The following is a 22,668-nucleotide window of genomic DNA, read 5'->3' as shown; positions in this document are numbered from 1 at the left end:
AATGCCTATTCTGACAATGTGCAATGGGCCAGTGACTACTCTGGCACCTCTGTCAGTGACTCTCACTCAATAGCTATCTGTCATTCTCTGCTTTTCTATAAATCAATAGATTAAGCATACTCATTCAAACAATATAAAGGTATGAAACCAATAACATACAAGTATGTGATTTAGGGAAACTCAAGTCCAATCTGACTTAAGTCAATCTCCCGGTTAATATTGATTTATACCTTTCTTTCTGTCGATCTGACTCTGTCGAAGTCTCAAACTCAAAGCCTGTCAATACTCAATCTGACAATGACAATATCGAGGAGTATAATATCAATACACCACTCACATCAAATCTGTTCTGATCAATATTCAATCTCATTCAATATTGACGGCGTAACGGTACAGTATTGATATCCCCGTCAACTCAGACAACAACAGATATCAATTACAAATCATAACCAATAGTCAATATAATCGATAATCTCAGAAATCTGAATAATCTCAATTCAATATCCGAAAAATCATAACAATGGCATAAACAATCTATTATTCAATCTGTTCTCGGTTCTACGATGCCTAATATCTCAAGAACATCACATATCAATCATATCCGATTCCTTCAATATCATATTTTCAAACCATAAAAAAACATAAGAAAACTTACGTCCTTTTGTAGCTCTTGACAAGAGGAACACGGAAATATGTTCGGATCTAAATTCTGACGGACGGATTTTGCGCGACCTTCAAATTTCTAAACTAAAAGGCGTAAGGACAATTCTCGGTGCTTCTTTCTTCCAATTACTGAAAGAACAATCGATTTGTGTGTGTGTATATATATATATATATATATACATCCGGTTGCATGCAATTGAAACGTGGCACAATTCCTTGAATTTCAGTCGGCGCTCGGGCGGTCAAAAACTACCGCTCGGGCCCGGAAGCTTCTGTCCGAGCTCTAAATTTGTTCTACTCTGACGCTCGGGCAGTAACTTTCTGCCGCTCGGGCGCCAGACGTTATGTCTGAATTCTTCTTTTGTGATGCATTGTCGCTCGAGCGGTCATTTTCTAGCTCTCGGGCACCACAGGTTCTGTACACAAGAGTAGTCTTTTGGTGTACCGACGCCCGGCTACCCCACTCGAGCTCCTACCATCTCAATACTGTTAATTAATCCACTTCTGATTACAGTAATTACATCTCGGGCATTACATTACCTCTTTTAAATAAAACACCAACCAAATAGCATTTTAAAAATCAAGTGCAATAGTCATAAAATGAAATCTTCAACTAATTTACCTACCCTAAAAAGCAATAAAATTGAAAAGTATAGCCAATACTAAACCTCTAAAAAATCTCTCAAAAGCATAAATATATAGTCTTAGAATCTTTAACGTAAATCATGAATCATAAAACGTAAATGCGGAAAAAGTAAAAGCGCTGGTCCTCGGGTTGTGTGCGCCTTCAGTCAAGTCAAATCATCCGTCAAGCCCTCCCTCAACCTCACCTGCATCCATCACACCTAGTGAGTCTAAAGACTGAAAACACCATAATCTTTGTAACAAATAATACGTATAAAATCACATGCAACAGTGAAAATACTTTTACGTGAAAATAACATTTCATGACATGCAAACATAAACTTTAACTTTCCCTTTTTCCTCAACGTGGCATAAAACATTTTTTATGATTATAAACATTTTTCCTTTTCCTTTTCCTTTTCTTTTTCTTTTGTTGAATTCAGATCGTTAATTGTGACTTTCCTCATCATGACATAAACCTCAAAAGTCAATGGATCCATCTTCATGAAACAACAGTACTGGGCGGCGGGGGACACCAGCAACACTCTCACCGGTCAACTGGGCCCTAGCCTATCCTCATCGAATAGAAATACGATCGTCGGGGCTCCTTCTGGGGCCTTTTCCCATAAATGAGCTCCCTCTGGGGCCTTCTCACCTCACGATATTCCCACTCTTACCTCAAACCTCATAACGTTACCTCATATTCGTAATGATGAAAATACGATCGTCGGGCTCCCACTGAGACCATCACCCTCACTATATCTCCAACATTATCGAATTAGTCACAATTACTTCACTTTTTTCAACGTTTCCATTCTCATCACTTTATAAAATCATGCATAACATGACATTTTTGTTTTGAAACCAAGCATGCATTATGTATTTTAAATGTCAACTTTAAATCATAAAAATCCACGGACATTTAAAAATCATAATTCAATAATGAACATTTCATAAACATTTAAAAATAGTCATAACATCATAAAAAAAGCATTTAGGGTACTGCCATAACTTTTACTAATTTTTTGGTGTAAAAGACCGTTTTACCCCTGTACTTGACATTTTACGTTTTTACTTTTTTCTTGACTTCATGACTCTAACATGTCCCAAATAATTATTTAAGCCTAAATTAATTTTTCCATAATTTTATTTAGCTTAAATATTAGACTTTTTCATTTATCTTTAATTAATTGTTTTGACGGTGTTTTAATCCCGAAAAATCCCAAAATTTAATATAAAATTCCTAAATTCAAAATTTAGTCTTTTAATATTATTTTATCCCTTATGAACCACGACTCGACCCCCGTGAGCTGTTTTTCAATTTTTATTAGTTAATAACCCTAATTTGACACCTAAACTTCGACCACGAGCCAACTTTCGATTTTCACGAGTTATCCCCAAACCACGTCAATCCAAAACTTGACGAACATCCTAAAGTACTCTACTGGACCCTAAGTTCACCAAGGACCCTTCCCAGAACCCAAAAACGTGACCCCCTCCCTCACCCATAAGCTGGCCGAGAGATTCACTTTGCTAGGACTCTAAGTTTTGGTGCATGTGGCTCTAGCCAACACCCCGACCCTTGAACCAAACCCATGTACATTTGCTTAGGACCCTAGAGACTCCTTTTAACCTAGCCTGTGACCCCGAACTGAGCCCCTCAACTCTGTCCACTTGCGCAAACCCTGCACCAATTTGTGCAGGTTCTCGGGTGGAGTCCTAGCATGGCTAGGACTCTTTCCCCAGCCCCTAACTCGAGTCCTAGTATGGCTATGACTCTTCCCTAGACTCCCCCACAACCCTGGCTAGCCCCTAGACAGAAGCCAACCCTCGCCCAGCCGTGGGGTACCAAACCCGCAACCCTTGACCCTCATGACAGCAAAACGAACCCAACTTTCTGTTCCTTGTTGTGTGGTTTCGGTGTGTGTCTAGAACCCTTTTCAACGTGTAAGATGTAACGTACCGTACTTTTACTACTTAAAATTTGTGGAAAAATTTAAAATTTTCTTAAATAAAAAGTGAACATTCAAAATTCGATAAAAGAAGTAAAATTGTAAGTCTCTCAAGTTGTTGCAACAAAAGATTTGAAATTTAAAGTTTGACATAAGAAATAAATGTCTTCATAAAACTTAAAACATGGCGGTCCTCGGGTTTAGCCTCCCGCTCAGTCCAAGCCTGCTCCTTGGTCCCCACCTCCAGCCTCCTCATAAACATCCTCGCCTACATCGATCAAGTCTAGTGAGTCTAAAGACTCAACACGCATAAACTTGTAGTAACAAATAATACGTAATAAAACCACATGCAACTTCAAAATAGGACATACAAACTCGAACTTGAAATGAACTGGAACATGCTTACACAACATAGATGTGCCATAACATGAAAACTTTTCTTAAACATGCTGCATACTGGAACGTACTTGAACATATATAATCTCATCATTTTTCGTAGAGGCATGTTTCAAAGCAAGTGACCCATAACATAATCGCCTGATCAGACTAAACCACAGTACTGGGATGACAGGGACGTATCCAATGCCACATACATGAGATCCCCGTTCATAATTTAACGGGCTGATTGGTCCACGTTCATAATTTAACGCTTTCCAATCTCGATCTAAACCCGTTCATAATGTAACGGGCGGATTGGTCCCCGTTCATAATTTAACGCTTTCCAATCCTAAACATAATTTGGTCACAAGACAATTAGCATACCTCAAAAACTTGAAAATATTTTCTTTCACGTCAAACATACTTACTTGGCGTTGTGGGATTCGTTGGACTTCGATTGGGGCCACTGCTGCATACTAACATGAGTTCAAACACTAATCTTTCATAGCTTAGACGTAGGTACTTGTGCTCACCACCGAAGTAAATAAATAGCTTATGACATTCTAAATCACTCGGGACTTGACCTCGTTTAATCATCATACTAAACCATGAAATAGAACCCCAAAACAAATCCTATATTTTATATTCATAACCACAAAACACTTCCTATACTTTATATTCATATTTTAAAAATTTAAATATTTTTTTAAGAGAGGTACACGGACCCCGTTTAGGGGTCCGGGTAGGCTCTGGAAATTCGTATTTTTGAAGGAAAAAGGACACGGACTCCATGTCAGGGTCCGGGTAGCCTCTGGACTTGGACATTCACGAAAATTCGCTATCTTATTCATTCATTCTCTCTATCCAAGCCTAAGGACCATGAACCAACACCTTGATCCTCATCCTAGGATGCTATTACATTGATTAAAACCCGTAAAAACACCCCAAACATCTCCAAGCATTGACAAGCAACTTCAATACAACAATAACTCGTAATCCGACATCGTTTCGCTTCCTACGACTTCTATTATATCCCAAGCCAATCCCGACCCAAACGAACAACCAAATAACATCTACACTCATCCCATAACATATCTAAACGCAGTAGCACAAGCCCGGCGGTGACCAACGAAGCTTGCAACTCAAAAACTTCAAAACATGATGAACATCATTTTCATAAGATCACAGGTTTGAGCAGTCACACAAAAACAACCATAACTCACTCGGTTCTCATCCAAAAATTACAAATTTTATATAAAATCGAAGGTATTGAAGAGTACTACGTTTTATATGTTGACAATATTTCTAGAAAGTCGACCAAAAAATCGCAATTTTTAAAATGACAGCAAAAACGTGATTTGTGATCCAAAAACCTTTTCAAACTTGATCCAAACATCATTGCTCAAACTTCCACACATCACCCATGTATTTTTTACGCATAAATAACAACACAACGCATAATATGACAAGATCGATGCATAAACGAAAGAATATATGTGCCTTTTGATATTTAAAAATACCGAAACGACGATACTGACGCGGAGACTGAGCGAAGGTTGATCCGGGACGATGGTGGCTCGATTTTCTTTGAAGAAAATCAATGAAATTTGCTAGAAAATATAGGGGAGAGGGGCGGCTGCACTTGGTGCTCTAGGAACCTTAGTATTTTGCTTTCAAGGAATTGAAAGAAGATAGAATGACATGTGTGTGCTGATGGTGTGTGTAAAAACGTGTAAGTGTGTGTGAGTGTGTGTAACGTGTGTGTGTGTGATTAATTAGGTGTAATTAGGGGCTAATTAGCTTAATTAAATAAATAATAAGCAATTTTCTTGATAATTAAAATACTCATTCTCCACTAAATTACTAGCATTCTACATTTGAAATAAAATACACATGCTTCAAACTTTAAAAATTTTAAACCCTTCAATCACTAAATAAATAAATTAAACTTTAAAATACTAAAAATTATAAGTCTTTTAAAATGACACAATCGTAATTAATTTATGTCTTATATGCAAAGACTACATACACAAGTTTATCGTCTTTGTGAAAAACTCACTCAACTAATCTTTGAAGTTCAATTCTCTTGTATATAGTGAGTGATTGTGTGTGTGAGGGATTTATCCTTTAAAATGTTCATCTCAAATGTATCCTCACACAAGGGCTTGTGTTTTCAACTTGCATATTTTTTCATGCTAACTGCCCATGGTTTGAAACCCCTTCAAAAGCTCTTGTTTGATCTTCAAGATGTAGTATTTATAGGCTCCAACAATGATATATTCATTGGATACAAGAATATGACCATTTGGAAAATTTTTGTACTGTTTTTGATATTGCAACGGTCAAATTCGCCTTGTTAGATATTTTCCCGAGTGGTCAACTGGTCAACTAGTTCAGTTCAACTGGTCTTCGTTTGTTTTGGTTCAATTCAACTGGTCTTCAGCTGGTTCAGTTCAACTGGTCTGGTTCAACTGGTCTTCACCAGGTTCAGTTCAACTGGTCTTCATCTGGTGGTTCAAATCATTTCATTTGGTCAGCAATAGCTGGTTCAGTTCAGTTCAGTTCAGTTGGTCAGCTGAAATCAGCCTAATTGATTTCAGTTTGTGTAGAACCAGTAGGTTCATTGTCATTTATCAGCATCTTAAGCTTCGATTCAGACTTTGACTTTTAAAGATGTTTTGTAGATCATCGTCTTATCTTTTCAACTCATACTTAATCGCTTCATTTCAATAACCAAGCTGATAGATATGACCAAAATACCGCAATTGCCCAAATCCAACTGATTGTTGTTTTCGTGCAATCAGTTCGGTAATTCTGAGATCAGTTAGACCTTGATAACATCCGAATTTGCACAACTGACGTGAAATACGACTTGTTCCAAAATGAGTTTTCTGATCGTTAAGGTTGGCGTATTGTCATTTGAATCTTCGAGTTGAGAGATATCATCAAAATACAGAAGCTTGGGAGAAATTCAGTTTGTGCAGAATTCAGTTTCAATTTGCTTCTTGTTTTAATAACTTCACACTGGAGTAAATATATTAGAAACACAATAACAATTTTTGTTAACATCAAAATCAAGATTGTGAACATGAAATGTTCTAACAATCTCCTCCTTTTTGATGATCACAAAACTTAGATAAACAATTGATTCAACTAACATATTTATCCCCTTTTTGTGTGAATAAAAAAGTCATATTTTCAAAACATTTTAAACAAAATTTTCTCTCTCCCAATATTTAAAAATAATCTCTCAATTAAAATTATAATGAGTTCTCCCCCTACTTTTTTGAAATTTTGAAATTATAAAAGAAGAGGGATAACTAACCAATTTTTTCCCTGACTCATTTTCTGTCGCATAACATATGATCTACATTCAACAAATAAACTGCTTTTTCTCGTGCATAATTAGGCTATAAATTTATATCGTTGTAATTCTCTACAAGTATAGTTTGCAACGCAAAAAAGGTTCGTCATTTGGACACTCGAGAAAGAAGATATGTCATTTTTCCTTCGGTCACTGCAGGCTGCACGAAAATTCAGTTTTGCATATATATGTTTTTAAAAAATCTGAAATTTCGAATTTTAAACATCAAAATAAGTTTCAATGTTCTTTCAAGAACAAGCCAATCTGATACCACTTGTTAGGATCGATTAAGAGGATCTTCATTGAGCTACAACAGCTCGGTTCTTGAAACAAGGAACACCGATGAATTAAATCGAGTTTGGTTTTCAAACCAAGAGGAAGACACTCGAAATAATCCTTCGTAGAAACCGATTAAAAATTTTGTAAACCACATATATGCAAGTTGAATGAGTAAAAATATTTTGATTGAAGCATTATATCACATACATGGATCATGTGGGTCCACGTAGCAAATTACTATTGATCATTTAATGCGAAAACAGTCAGTCACGTCACTTAATTTGGAACACAAAATGGTTAATTGGTTAACGTATGTGAGAAGATTAGTGAAATAATCAGCTGAACGATCAGTTGTAAAACTGTGTCCTTTCAGTTGAAGATTTACTAATCCCTGTCTTCTCAGTTGACCTCTTAAAACCAATATTCCCCCTTAAAATGCATATAAAGATTACGTGAACTTAAGCAAGACGAATTAAATTAAATCTTATGCTTAGAAAGTTAATCGTCTACTGCAGTGACTTTGCCCTTTCATCTTCCTTGACCTTGTGCTATAAATAAGAGTAGCTCAGTTAGTTTCAAACATATCAGCTAATAATATTCAGCAGCTAGAATGGCAGGTGCAGGTAGCTCAAAGACACCAGATATTGCTGAAGAATTCATGAGCGCAGCTCTGAAAAAGCGAAAAGCTGATATGGAAGATGAAGTCTTCCAAAAGATCCTTCGCTTCTGGGAGGAGCTGCAAGGACTCCAGTTTTTATATGAGTGGAGAAGCTAACACTCCTAGATGGTGGCAAAACTGGAGAAGTATCGGGAGCGTTTGCACGTTGCCGAGATGGTGAACATCTTTAAAGATGACTATGTCTACCAGCTGATGCTCCACAAGGAAAGGAAGATCTTGGAGCGTATAGCTGTCTCTGATAGCCTCCTTAAGACTTCCACAGGAGATATAACGCATTGGTTGAACAAGTGGAGGTCTTTCGTTGACGAAGTATTTTTCGATGTAATCCGTAATAATTTTTTTAAGTAAATAAAAAGCTCATTTTGGTTTAACTTTGTCTTTTATTTTCCTGCAATAATTAATCTCATCAGTTGAAAAGTAAATGACGAACTGAATCATAGTAGCTGACAAATAACAAACTGACGAGCTGATAGATGTCATAAATTAATTAACAGCTGATATATAAGCAGTAAAACTGATTAGGATAAATCAATTAAACCAAGTATATTGCGAAAGTGAGAAAAATTAGTCTCGGGCAAGGGTTTGGTGAAGATATCAGCTGCTTGCTGCTCAGTTGAGACGTATTCCAGTCTGATGTGCTTCTTCAAGGCATTATCTCTAATGAAGTGATGCCTGACATCTATGTGCTTGGTCCTCGAGTAAAGAACTGGATTGTAGGTAATAGCAATCGTGCTTGTATTATCACAGAATATGGGCGCTTCTTTAGTGTCAACTCCATAATCTCTCAGTTGTTGCTAAACCCAGAGCAGTTGAGCACAGCAGCTTCCAGCAGCAAGGTATTCTGCTTCAGTTGTGGAAGTTTCTATGGATGCTTGCTTCTTGCTGAACCAAGAGATTAGTCTGTCTCCTAGAAACTCACAAGATCCACTGGTGCTTTTTCGATCTAGCTTACATCCTGCATAATCTGCATCTGAATATCCAACTAAATTGAGAGTAGAGTCTTTAGTATATCATAATCCCACATTTTGTATGCCTTTGAGATATTTTAGAATTCTTTTGGCAGCTGAGAAATGTGATTGCTTAGGATTTGCTTGAAATCGAGCACACATGCAAACAGCAAATACAATATCAGGACGACTAGCAGTTAGGTACAATAATGGACCTATTAAACCTTTGTATAATGTTGCCTCAACTGATATTCTCCCTTGATCATTGTCCAGTTTGACTGATGAAATCATGGGAGTGCTTGCTGCTGAACATGATTCCATGCCAAATATCTTGAGCAACTCCTTCGTGTATTTTGTCTGACTGATAAAAATACCAGTTTCCAATTGCTTCACTTGCAGTCCAAGGAAAAATGTCAGTTCACCCATCATGCTCATTTCAAATTTGTCCTGCATCAACTTAGCAAACTTCTCGCATAAGTTGGGGTTAGTTGACCCAAATATAATATCATCAACATAAATTAGAACAAGAAAAATATGATCATTCTTAGAGAATTTGAACAGAGTCTTATCAACTGATCCAACTGAAAATTCATGATCAGTTAGGAATTTTGAAAGAGTTCATACCAATCTCTTGGAGCTTATTTCAGACCATATAAGGCTTTGTTCAAATGGTAGACATGATCAGGAAAAAGATGATTGACAAAACCTAGAGGTTGTTTCACGTAGACTTCTTCTTGCAGCTGACCATTCGGGAATGCACTCTTTACATCAATCTGGTAGACTTTGAAATTCTTGAATGATGCATAGGCAAGGAATATTCTGATAGCTTCCAAACTTGCAATTGGTGCATATGTTTCATCATAGTCAATTCCTTCTTCCTGCCTGTATCCTTGTGCTACCAGTCTCGACTTGTTGCGCACAACTGAACCATCTTCGTTCAGTTTGTTCCTGTACACCCATTTTGTACCTGTAACATTTTTTGAAAGTGGTCTTGGAACTAGGTTCCAGACATTGTTATGGGTAAACTGATTCAGCTCCTCTTGCATTGCATTTATCCAGTTTGGATCAGCAAGGGCTTCATCAGTTTTCTTCGGTGCCAATTGCGATACAAAAGCTGAATGAATAAATAAATTGAGCATCTGATTTCTTGTTCTTACCGGATAATATTGATTTCCTATCACCAATTCAGAAGGATGTGATTTCTTCCATCTGAGTTCAGCGTTTGTTGTATCGAAGTTTGTAGGTGTTTCTGTTGGAAACTGAATGTTTTCAGTTTCAGTTGGAACTGTATCATTTTGTAACTGAATATCTTCTGTTTGTTCCATTAACTGATTGTTAGGAACAAGTTCTTGTTGTACTGATTGATCTAGTATTTCAGGTTCAGGTGTTTGGAGGTTGTTTTGATTAATATGATTGTCCTCTTCTTCATCATCCTCCAAACTGATATCTGTAAATCTATCAACTAGCTCAACTGGATCAGTTGGCTTATCAGTTAGTACGTTTTTTTCAAAAACGACATGGATAGATTCTTCAACATTTAAAGAACTTTTATTAAAAACCCCATAAGCTTTGCTAACTAAAGAATATCCAAGTAATATTCCTTCTGCAGATTTGGCATCAAAGGTTTTTAAATGATTTTTACCATTGTCAAGAATAAAACATCTGCAGCCGAATATCTTGAAATAAGAAACCACACTTTTTCTTCCAGGCCAGATCTCATAAGGTGTATTCATGTGATTCTTATTAATCATCGATCTGTTCTGAGTGTAATACGCAGTGTTTACTGCTTCAGCCCAAAATCTTTGAGAAAATACCAGAATCAGCAAGCATTGTTCTAGCAGCTTCTTTTAGTGTCCGATTTCTTCTCTCAGCTACACCATTTTGCTGAGGTGTTCTAGCTGCAGAAAGCTCATGCTTGATTCCAGTATCTTCTAAAAAATTTTAAAGATTTTGATTGATGAACTCAGTCCCTCTGTCAGACCTTATTCGATATATCCCAACTGATTTTTCATTAAATAGTGTTTTGAAAAGCTTAAACAGTTGTGTAGTAGTTTGGTCCTTGGATTTGAGAAAAATAACCCAAGTAAATCTTGAAAAATCATCCACAACCACTAAGGTGTATTTCATTCCCCCTAAACTCATGACTGGTATTGGACAAAAAAGATCCATATGTAACAGCTCTAAGCATCAGAAAGATGATTTACTACCTCTTTTTATAAATGTAGATCTTACTTGTTTTCCAAACTGACATGCTGAAAAATCTGTTTTGGGCAGACCAGTTACAAGATCGTGTTTGCTCAGACAGGCAATAGATTTAAAGTTTAAGTGGTTTAACCTCTTATGCCAGCACCAGTTTTTTGAAGATTTTGAAGCAATAAAACATACTGGTGCATAAGGTTGTTCAGTACAACTTACTTTGTAAGTACTTCCACAACGATTTCCAGTTAAGATGACTTCACCAGTTGAGTCTCTAACTGAACAAGTGTGTTTATCAAACTGAACTGAGAAATCATTGTCGCATAACTGACTAATGATTATCAGGTTATACTTCAAGTTCTCAACTAACAAAACATATTTAATTGTAAAATTACCATGGATAAGCTTACCCTTACCCACAGTTTTACCTTGAGAGTTATCTCCGAAACTGATGTTTGGTCCAGTATATTTGATCAATTGGGATAGCAAACTTGCATCCCCTGTCATGTGTCATGAGCAGCCACTATCCAAGTACCAGATTGATTCCTTGCTTGTACCTGTTACCTGCAATTACACAAGATATAATGTAGAACCCATTAAATCAGACTACGTATAAGCCATGCATAATTACTATTATTTAAATTAAAATGAATTTTTATGCATGACGATTTAAATTCTTTTCTTTAAACTTGTTGAGTTATTTTACGCAGTAGCTTAATTTTATTTTTTCAGTTAGATAAGTGAGGCCAAACTGGGGTTGGAGTATTGAAGATAAAATTTAATGATAAGAAAACATTCCTAGAATTTATTTAACCGAGCCGATTTATTTTGGTTTAGTCGTTTGGTATACATTGTATTGAAGTATATAGTGAATTTATATTGTAGGTTATATCTTTGGACGAGTTCATTCGATAGTCCTTAAGAAATTATCGTGGTATTATAAGTTTATAATTGAGGTACGCTCAAACCTATATTATTATGACGCTTATATTGGCGTGTAAGAATATTCGGTGAATGTTATTTGCTATTATGTGCCTTGAATGTTTATTCTGTTGCATTCATGCATAAATTATATTGACATAACATATTGAGCCTTGACTCCTTTGACGGCGATTTATGTTGATTCTGTTGAGATATATTGAGTCATCAGAGGGACGAGTGGGTTAGGATTAGCCACATTCCCAGATGACAGCTAGGGACGAGCGACTTAGCTACTCGCATTCTTGATGCTACGTGCATGGACGAGCGGCGATTTGATGCTGCATTCCTTGCACGGGTGGCCACTGTTACTGTTGATGATGCTATTCGTTTGGACTCCATTTGGTATCCGTTATTCCATTGTTACCATTCATGCATCGCATATCATTGCATTTACTTGATATTATTACATGTCTTTTATATACGTCGTGATTTTACCTGTTTGTCGTACTAGGGTCCGACCCTTGTTTTCTTTTTATGTTGTGGTTTTTTTTGATGCCATAGCAGGTCATTCCAGGGGATTTGATGCGTCTGGTGGAGCGTCCGCGAGTGGTACCCAGTAGTCAGTCGGTTTGTGTCAGAGTTCCCAGATATTTATATATATTATGCTGGTTTGATACATTTGCCAGCGAGATGCCCTGTGTAGCTGTATGGTGATATTTTTATGTTGTTTGGGATTTTAATTGTGGTATGTCGTGTCTAGTCCTGGCCAGTGCGGCTGTAGGATGTTTGTGTGGTTGATTGTGAACTTGATGTTATTTTCGAGCATATAATGTTATTGTTGTGTTTTGAAATTTTTGGGATGTCCTACTTACGGGGAGGTCTTGCCGAAATTTCTGTAGGCCCAAATGAATGTTTTAAACTCGTTTTCGATGTTTACACCATTTAATCCTTGTTGTTTGATAATTAAATATTAAATAAGAGCACGGGCCCTCACAGTTTGGTATACAAACGTAACTGGGATACGCTCGAATTAGAGTATAGGACACTCGAGTTTAGGCACAAATAAAATGATTGTGAATGTGTTTGATTATTTGCTCTTAATTGTTTCTATGTTTTGAATTCATTGTATCAGCATGACTAGAGCGTATTACTTTAAGTTTATGCTCTTATACTCAGCCGATTATTTTGTTTTCTGCCTGTGGATTAAATCCTTGTGTCTTGTAGATGGCACTGGACGTAAGGGTAGAAAAGGAAAGGAAGTTGTTAAGGAATCTGAAGCTCCTTATGTGAGAGGACTGAACGAGACTGAATGGGGAAGACGAGGTCGTCGTGTTCGTGGTGAAGTACGAAATGTTAACATTGAGCATGAAGTGGATCAGTTGACTAGAGGAATGGGTGAAATAGAACTAGTGATATCCCGATTTCAGAACATGCGTCCTCCTCGATTCTTTGGGAATGAAGATGGTGAGAAAGATGTAGCATGGTTAAAAAGTATGAAGCGTTTGTTTAATATGTTGGAGTACACTCTTGATTTGCAACTTAAGTTGGCTATTTGTCAATTAAAAGACCGAGCTCAGTTATGGTGGGAAACTACCAAGGAAGCTCTGAAGGAATCAGGTGGCAGAGTTACTTGGGAGGTATTTTGTGCTCAGTTTGCTCGAGAATATTCACCGCCTTCGTATTATTCGGCCAAGGAAGCTGAATTCAATAGATTGACTCAAGGTAACATGACTGTAGTGGAGTACGCCTCTCAATTCTCAGCACTTCTTGCCTATGTTCCTCATGTTGCTAGCAGTGATTGGAACAAGCTATCGCATTTTATGCAAGGATTGAATCGAACCATTTGCACTTTAGTAGTTGCTGGAGCGCCTGTTAATTATGCCAATGCTGTAGAGAAAGCCAAGAATGTGGAGGCAAGTCTACTTTTGGCAGTACCACAGTCAGTTCAACCAGGTTTTCCTCAGAGTTTCGAAGGTAATGTGCCGATGCCAGTGGGTGCACCACTATACCGTTCTTTACTGCCGTATCAGCCTTCGCAGTTTTATCAGCAACCAAAGCAGCAACACTTTAAGGTCAAAGGAAAACAGTTCAAGAAATAGACTCGTAGTAGTTCTTCTAGTTCTGGCAGTCAGCGTGGAGGTTCAGTTGGGTCACCAGTTGCAGTATTTTGTGATCGTTGTGGTGGTAAGCATATCAGTACTCAGTGTACGGGAGTTCATGGATCTTGTAATATCTGTGGACAAGTTTGACATTATGCTAGAGTATGTCCGAATGCAGCAAGACAACAATTTCAGCAACCTCAGTTTGGTCAAGGTCTCAGAGGACCAGCAACTAGACCTTTTGTTCCGACTCAGTCTTTTCAGCAGTCTAGCTATCCTCAGCCTAGAGGTTCTGTTCCGCAGCGTTTCCCAGGGCCACAACAGGCTCAAGTTCATGTTCTAACTCAGGATCAAGTTCAAGACGCACCGGGCGGAGTTATTGCAGGTATCTACCTTATTTTTCATCATCCTGCACGTATACTGATAGACACATGAGCATCTCATTCATTTGTGTCTGTTGTATTTGTTGATGAGCATGAGATTGCTACTACTCCGTTGATAGATACTGTGTCAGTCTCTACTCCTGCCGGTGTATGTTTGATGTCTCACGAGATAATTCTGAATTGTGTGATTAGATTCGATCATAATATTATGATAACTAATCTAATAAAGCTAGACATGTCTGACTTCGACTGTATTCTGGGAATGGATACTCTGTCAAATTATCGAGCTACCGTTGATTGTTTCCATGGAGTTGTCAGATTCAGACAGTATTATGGCAGTAAATGGAATTTTTACGGTAGTGATTCGCAATCACGTATTCCATTAGTGTCAGAAATGGAAATGTTTAGAATGTTGTCATCAGGAAATGAAGGATTCATGATCTATGCAGTTGATGCGACTCAGGGAAAAAGATTTGAAGTATCAGATATTCCTGTTGTCAAGGAATTCCCTGATGTATTTCCCGATGAGATTCCTGGATTTCCTCCCCAGAGGGAAATCGATTTTAGCATTGAGTTGGTGTCCGGGACAAATCCTATTTCGAGAACACCATATCGTTTGGCTCCAGCGGAATTGAAAGAACTCAAAAAGCAATTACAGGACTTACTGGAGAAAGGCTATATTAGACCAAGTATGTCACCTTGGGGAGCTCCGGTATTGTTTGTAAAGAAGAAAGACGGAACGATGAGAATGTGCATTGATTACAGACAGTTGAATAAAGCTACTGTGAAAAATAAGTATCCCCTGCCGCGTATCGATGACTTGTTTGATCAGTTGCAGGGTACATCAGTGTATTCAAAGATCGATCTTCGTTCTGGCTACCATCAGCTTAGAGTTCGAGAGGAAGATGTTCCGATGACAGCATTTCGAACTCGTTATGGACATTATGAATTTCTAGTTATGTCTTTTGGATTGACTAATGCTCAAGCAGTTTTTATGGATTTAATGAATCGCGGTTTTCGAGAATTTATAGACAGATTTGTTATTGTCTTCATAGATGATATTCTGATTTATTCAAAAACAAAGAAGGAGCATCGAGAACATTTAAGGTTAGTCCTCCAGACACTAAGAGCAGCGCAATTGTATGCAAATTTTTCTAAATGTGAATTCTTGCTGGACAGAGTAGTATTTCTGGGTTATGTTATATCAGCTCAAGGAGTATCAGTGGATCCTAGTAAAGTGGAAGCTGTTATCAATTGGCCAACACCGACAAATATTTTCGATATTCACAGTTTCTTGGGATTGGCAGGATATTATAGGCGTTTTATTGAAGGATTTTCTATTATAGCAAGGCCTATGACCCAATTAACGCAAAAAGATTGACGTTTCGTGTGGACTGATGAATGTGAGTCAAGTTTTCAAACTTTGAAGGTTAAGTTGACAACAGCTCCAGTGCTAGCTTTGCCATCAGGCTCAGGTGGATATGTTGTTTGTTCAAATGCATCTCTAAATGGACTTGGTTGTGTTTTAATGCAAAATGGGCGAGTGATTGCATATGCTTCTCGTCAGTTGAAACCGCATGAGTCCCGATATCCAGTTCATGACTTAGAGTTGGCTGCCATTGTGTTTGCATTGATGTTATGGCGTCATTATCTGTACGATGAGCAGTTTGTGATTTATTCGGATCACAAGAGTCTTAAATATCTTTTCTCACAGCCGGACTTGAATATGAGACAGCGTCGATGGATGGAGTTGCTTAAAGACTTTGATTGTGAGATTCAGTATCAACCAGGGCGAATGAATCTTGTTCCAGATGCCCTCAGCAGGAAAGTTCAGAATGCTATGCTGACATCTTTGACTATCTCTAAAATTCACAAGCACTTGGGAACATCAGGATGGACTTATCAGATCAGTGGAGACTACTTTGTAGTATAATCTATTCTAGTTGAGCCACAGATTTTATCCAGCATCAAAGCAGCACAGAAGGCCGATCCGCACATTCCTTGATTAAAAGAATTGTCTAGAACAGGTCAGACAGAAAAGTTTAGTGTTGCCTCAGATGGTAGTCTGCGCTTTAATGGTAGACTTGTGGTTCCTAATTTGATAGATCTGAAAGAAGCTATACTACGGGAAGCACATTGTAGTCGACACAGTATTCATCCAGGAATTCGAAAGATGTATCATACCTTAAGAGCTCATTATTGGGGGGAAGGTATGAAGAAAGATATTTCTCATTTTGTGGCTAAATGTTTGACGTGTCAACAAGTTAAAGCCGAGAGAATGAGACCTGGCGGAATGTTACATAGTCTTGAAGTGCCGCAGTGGAACTGGGAGTACATTGCTATGGATTTTTTGACACATCTACCTCGTTCTAATCGTGGTTGTGATGCGATTTGGGTGATTGTTGATAGATTGTCTAAATCCGCTTATTTTATTCCGTATGATCGTACATGTAATTATATGAAAATGACGAAACTGTACATTGATCATATAGTGAGATTGCATGGTGTGCCAGTAACCATAGTATCCGATCGTGATCCAAGGTTTGTTTCGAAATTTTGGGGAAATTTGCAATCGGCTTTGGGTTTAAAGTTGGCTATGAGCACCGCCTATCACCCGCAGTCAGATGGTCAGTCAGAAAGAACCATCCAGACTCTAGAGGATATGTTACGAACAGTAGTGATGAATTTCAAAGGTGGTTGGCAAGAATCATTATCTTTGGTGGAATTCTCTTACAATAATAGTTTTCAGGCAACAATCGGTATGGCACCATTTGAAGCTTTGTATGGAAGAAAGTGCAGATCGCCGATATGTTGGGAAGATGTAGGAGAAAGACAAATGTCAAAACCAGAATTTATTCAAGAGATGAAAGATAAAGTTGAACTGATCAGGAAAAGGATGAAAGCAGCCCAGGATCGTCAAGCCAGTTATGAAAATAAAAGGCGTAGACCTTTAGAGTTCCAAGTGGGCGATTATGTTTTCTTGAAAGTATCACCATTCCGGGGTACTATGAGATTTGGACATAAAGGGAAGTTAGCTCCGCGTTATATTGGTCCGTATGTGATTGTTGAGAGGATTGGCACATTGGCTTATCGTTTGGATTTGCCACAGAGTTTGTCTTTGACACATAATGTGTTTCATGTATCTATGTTGCGGAAGTATGAGCCAGATCCGTCTCATATCTTGAATGTCGAGGATGTAGAGTTAGACAGTTCTCTTAGCTATGTTGAACATCCAGTGCAAATTTTGGACCGCAAGGAAAGACAACTCAGGAGCAAGACGATTCCACTAGTTTTGGTGCAATGGAGTAGGCATGGAAGAGAAGAATCTATAGGGAATTAGAGGCAATATGCGACAAGAATGGCCTCATTTGTTTGAGAATGTAATGAATTACGCGATGTATTCTGAATTTCTTATGTATTATCAATCGTAATGTTGTGGATATCAGTGTTGTATTTGTTAGATTTCGAGGACGAAATCTTTTATTAGTGGGGAAGAATCTGAGGCCCAAAAACTATAGGCCCAGCACATTTCTCATTTTATTTATTAAACCCAATTGATAGAAGAAAATCATATCGATCAATCAGAAGCTCTTCCCCTGCCTTGCACTGTCGCCTTTCTTCTTCATTCTTTTCAGCGTCCCAGCGACCAGATTTTTGCAGTAGGTTAGCACTTTTCTTCCTCCAGTCTATTAGCTTATTTCCTGCCATGAATCGGAAGGTTACGAGCTCGATCGGTCCTGTTTTCCAGCACTGTGCATGAGCTTCGATTCGGTTCTAGGTAAGATTTTTGGCTTCAATTCTTAGTTGTGTTTTGGTGGTTTAGTTTGTGTAATGGAAAATTAAGCTTTTCCCCTAATTTCCAGCTCGTTTTTCAGATCGTGAACAGTGTTTCCGGCGACGTTTCCGGCAAGACATCTTCGCGAGATTACTATTGTGTGTTTAGGCTTCGTTTCTGGAGGTATTAGCTTGAAATTTCAGATTATTAACGGTTAATAGGCTGCCCGGATTTCAAATTTTAACCGAGCCGATTTATTTTGGTTTAGTCGTGTGGTATGCATTGTATTGAAGTATATAGTGAATTTATATTGTAGGTTATATCGTTGGACGAGTTCATTCGATAGTCCTTAAGAAATTATCGTGGTATTATAAGTTTATAATTGAGGTACGCTCAAACCTATATTATTATGACACTTATATTGGCGTGTAAGAATATTCGGTGAATGTTATTTGCTATTATGTGTCTTGAATGTTTATTCTATTGCATTCATGCATAAATCATATTGACATAACATATTGAGCCTTGACGCCTTTGACGGCGATTTATTTTGATTCTGTTGAGATATATTGAGTCATCAGAGGGACGAGTGGGTTAGGATTAGCCACATTCCCAGATGACAGCTAGGGACGAGCGACTTAGCTACTCGCATTCTTGATGCAACGTGCATGTACGAGCGGCGATTTGATGCTGCATTCCTTGCACGGGTGGCCACTGTTACTGTTGATGATGCTATTCGTTTGGACTCCATTTGGTATCCGTTATTCCATTGTTACCATTCATGCATCGCATATCATTGCATTTACTTGATATTATTACATGTCTTTTATATACGTCGTGATTTTACTGGTTTGTCGTACTAGGGTCCGACCCTTGTTTTCTTTTTATGTTGTGGTTGTTTTTGATGCCATAGCAGGTCATTCCAGGGGATTTGATGCGTCTGGTGGAGCGTCAGCGAGTGGTACCCAGTAGTTAGTCGGTTTGTGTCAGAGTTCCCAGATATTTATATATATTATGCTGGTTTGATACATTTGCCAGGGAGATGCCCTGTGTAGCTGTATGGTGATATTTTTAAGTTGTTTGGGATTTTAATTGTGGTATGTCATGTCTAGTCCTGGCCAGTGCGACTGTAGGATGTTTGTGTGGTTGATTGTGACCTTGATGTTATTTTCGAGCGTATAATGTTATTGTTGTGTTTTGAAATTTTTGGGATGTCCTACTTACGGGGAGGTCATGCCAAAATTTCTGTAGGCCCAAATGAACGTTTTAAACTCGTTTTCGCTGTTTACACCATTTAATCTTTGTTATTTGCTAATTAAATATTAATTAAGAGCACGGGCCCTCACAGGCCACCCCACTTTTAAAAGATTTTTTATTGGTTTGACAACTCACCATTTGATATCATTCCTTATTCTTTTCTTGGGAGATAATTCCCCCACCTTTTAATCACCAAGTAATTATTAAATAAGCAATTTCCTACCCTATTTTGAATGAGAAAAAATCGGTCATCTCATCCCATTAAAACTCCCTCAATCAAACAATATCAAATCATTTCCCTTATCTCTCAAACTCTATGATAGAAAGATTTCTTCCTTGCCATTATATCCCCATATATCTTGCAACCTCCCTATTCATTTCCCTAGACATTCTCCTCTCCATCCATTCGAAAATTTCAGAGCAACTTTCAGAAAAAAAATCGTGTGAGGCTAGAGGAAAAAGAAGAGAGAAAAGTAGAAAAGAAAAAGAACTCCGTCTCCGCCGCGCCGAGTCGTCGTATCTTTTGTTTTTCTTCAAAACAAAAATTTAAGGCATGTTTCTATCATTCTTTTCTCTTCAATCAAATCATATTATTATTTTTTAAAACATCATATGTGCATGAAACTTGAAGCAAAAACCGAAATCATGTAGCATTTTCGAAATAACATAGTGCAGATTTTTTTGGTTTCCCCTATGCCTCCACGGTTTGGTTGATTTTGTTGATTTACAGGTTGGCTCGATTCCTAGGCTTCCAAGGCTACTTATGGTCATGTCCTAGGGTGTGTTAGGGTCAAGTTTGATCTAGGGTCCAAGCCCCAAAACCGTAAGTTAGGTGCCCAACTCGGTAAGTGAGAAACAAGTGTCATATTCATGTTTCATTTGCTGTCATTGACTTGCGTAGGATGGCGTTCGAGCCATGGCTGGCCTAGGGCCAGTAGCCATGGCTAGGACCCTCCCCTAGCAAGCATGGGACGTGGTCAAGTCAGCCCTAAGTGGCTTGAGCCATGTCCCAAGTCGGTTGGACAGCAACAACGCAAGCCCCTTCGGTTTCAGTTTCTCTGAATTTTGTTCATGTGTGTAAAGCTTCGGCTTCTTGGTTTGTGGTGGATCTTGGTTGGTTTCTAGCCCTTAGCCATGGTTCACACAATACCTCATGATGTCTAGATCATGCCATGGTTGATCATATGGCCACTGGAATGACACATGACAGCAAGAACGAAAAAGGCACCCCACGCGTGTGAGATGCGTTCTCGGGTGGAGCTTGTGAGTAGTGTCGGGTGTTTCGTAGATTGTAGTTGGCATAGGGCCCTTAGCCATGGTTCAAGTCACACCTTAGGATGTTGGTAAGAGGCTCTAGTAAGTGGTTCAAGCCCTAATGGCCGATAGTCTCAAAAACGAGGCAAGGAAGCGCAACAGCTGCTGCTGTAATTTTCTGGACAGCAACTGTGCCTTCGGTTTAGAGGTGTGTTTCGAGTTCTTGGTTGGCTTTTAGCCTATGGCCTTGGACTGGACAGTACCTCAATGAGTTAGGAAGGTCATGTTTTTTTTTCCGTTTGTGATTTGGTTAAGTTTAGAGGTCGTACGAGAATTTACGGTGCAATGTGCCAAAGTGACTCTCGAAAGAGCGTTTCATGTTCTGGCCTCCATTCACCAAATTTCGTGAGTTTCAATTTTTAGGGACGTAGTTTCATCATGTTAGGCGTATTTTGACCATGACTAAATGATGGTTGGATGTTGGTTCGGGTTGGTACGGAGTCATGGTTTGAAATTAAGTCGTTGGTCTAGTTGGCCCCGTGTTTGAGTTCAATGACTAAGTTATTTTCAAAGAAAAAATCATTTGCATATTTTCATGTTTGAATTAGGTCACAGCAAGCCTGAGAACGATCCAACCCATTCGGTAAAGTAAAACAGGATATTTAATTATATTACATGCATAAAATATAAAAGTTTACTTTTTGAGATATATGCGATATTGCTTGTGGCCACCTCACGTTCATGGGATTGCAGCTTATGGGATTATTACTTCACCCGGTGACCTACGACCGGTTCATGTTCATGTATGGGTACGGATATCCAGTCCAAGGGTTGTGATGATCTCTACCGCCCAGTATACTGTGGTTTAGTCTGATCAGACGATTCATGTTATGTTACGTTATGTTATAGGTCACTCGCGTAGAACATATTCTCAATAGAAAATTATGATATGCTATTTTATGATAGGGCTTTATCGAGCAAACATTTTACGTATGATTTTCAGTTATGCACGTATTTATAATTAATCATGACACAATTTCCATGTTTACGTTACGACACGATATTTTTTAGTTGCATGCGATTTTATTATATTTTTACTTGTTACTTCACGATATATGCATGCTGAGTCTTTAGACTCACTACACTTGATATTTGTAGGTGCTGATGAGGTCGAGACCGATGACGTGGACCAGTGAGCTAGCTTGGGTCGGCAGCAGTAGGAACCCGAGGACCTCATTTTCAGCACTTACTATTTTTATTCCAAACTCAATTTTATTTTGTCAAATTATTTTAAGTTGTTATTCTGAAAATATTATTTACTTCCGCTGCTACTTTAAACATTGGATATTTTATCGGTATATTTAATGAATGAGGCATTTTATTTATTTAAAAAGAAAATTTTAAATTTTTCCGCAAATTTTCAAGTACGAAATACGAGCCTTTACATTTAATTTTGGTACCCTTTTCTATTTGGGTCCTAAACTGATTTGTCCTTTAGGAATCCAAACTTAGATTAGTCTGACTGACTGTCCAGTTGCTGTATTCCAGATGGTCTTTCTCGATTTGTGTGTGTTTTGTGTGTAGTGTACAGATGAGACAACATGTGATTTAGCTTTGTTCAACTGATTGTTCAGCCGATATCTTTTCTGAACTGGCTTGCTGTTATAGTAATCGGAGTAGCCATTTGAATAATTTCTGCTAAATCTTTTTGACGAATGACTGCATGAGTCAGTTAATACTTTTGGGCTATAACCAATACCATATCTTCTAGCCTTGTTCGTACTTTCAGTAGGCTGTTCAACAAGTTTATTTGGCTCAGTTTGTTCTTGTACCACAACTGATTTGACAAAGTGAATGTATTTCCCCTTGTCCATATTCAGTTTTGGTCGAGTATCAT

At 38.1% G+C, this 22,668-nt stretch overlaps 1 long non-coding RNA gene across 1 annotated transcript in view; it reads left to right on the top strand.

Moving 5' to 3' along the window:
- Positions 1 to 20,028, top strand: part of LOC140990701 (uncharacterized) — a 147,398-nt gene extending 127,370 nt beyond the window's left edge. Inside the window, exon 3 of the long non-coding RNA XR_012177685.1 lies at positions 20,000 to 20,028. This is a non-coding gene — a long non-coding RNA (uncharacterized lncRNA). The remainder of the gene's footprint in view (positions 1 to 19,999) is intronic.
- Positions 20,029 to 22,668: the final 2,640 nt, after the last annotated feature.

Source organism: Primulina huaijiensis, chromosome 12, assembly GCF_012295235.1.
Source record: "Primulina huaijiensis isolate GDHJ02 chromosome 12, ASM1229523v2, whole genome shotgun sequence".
Taxonomy (NCBI): Eukaryota; Viridiplantae; Streptophyta; class Magnoliopsida; order Lamiales; family Gesneriaceae; genus Primulina; species Primulina huaijiensis.
This window is presented reverse-complemented; position numbering and strand designations above follow the sequence as displayed.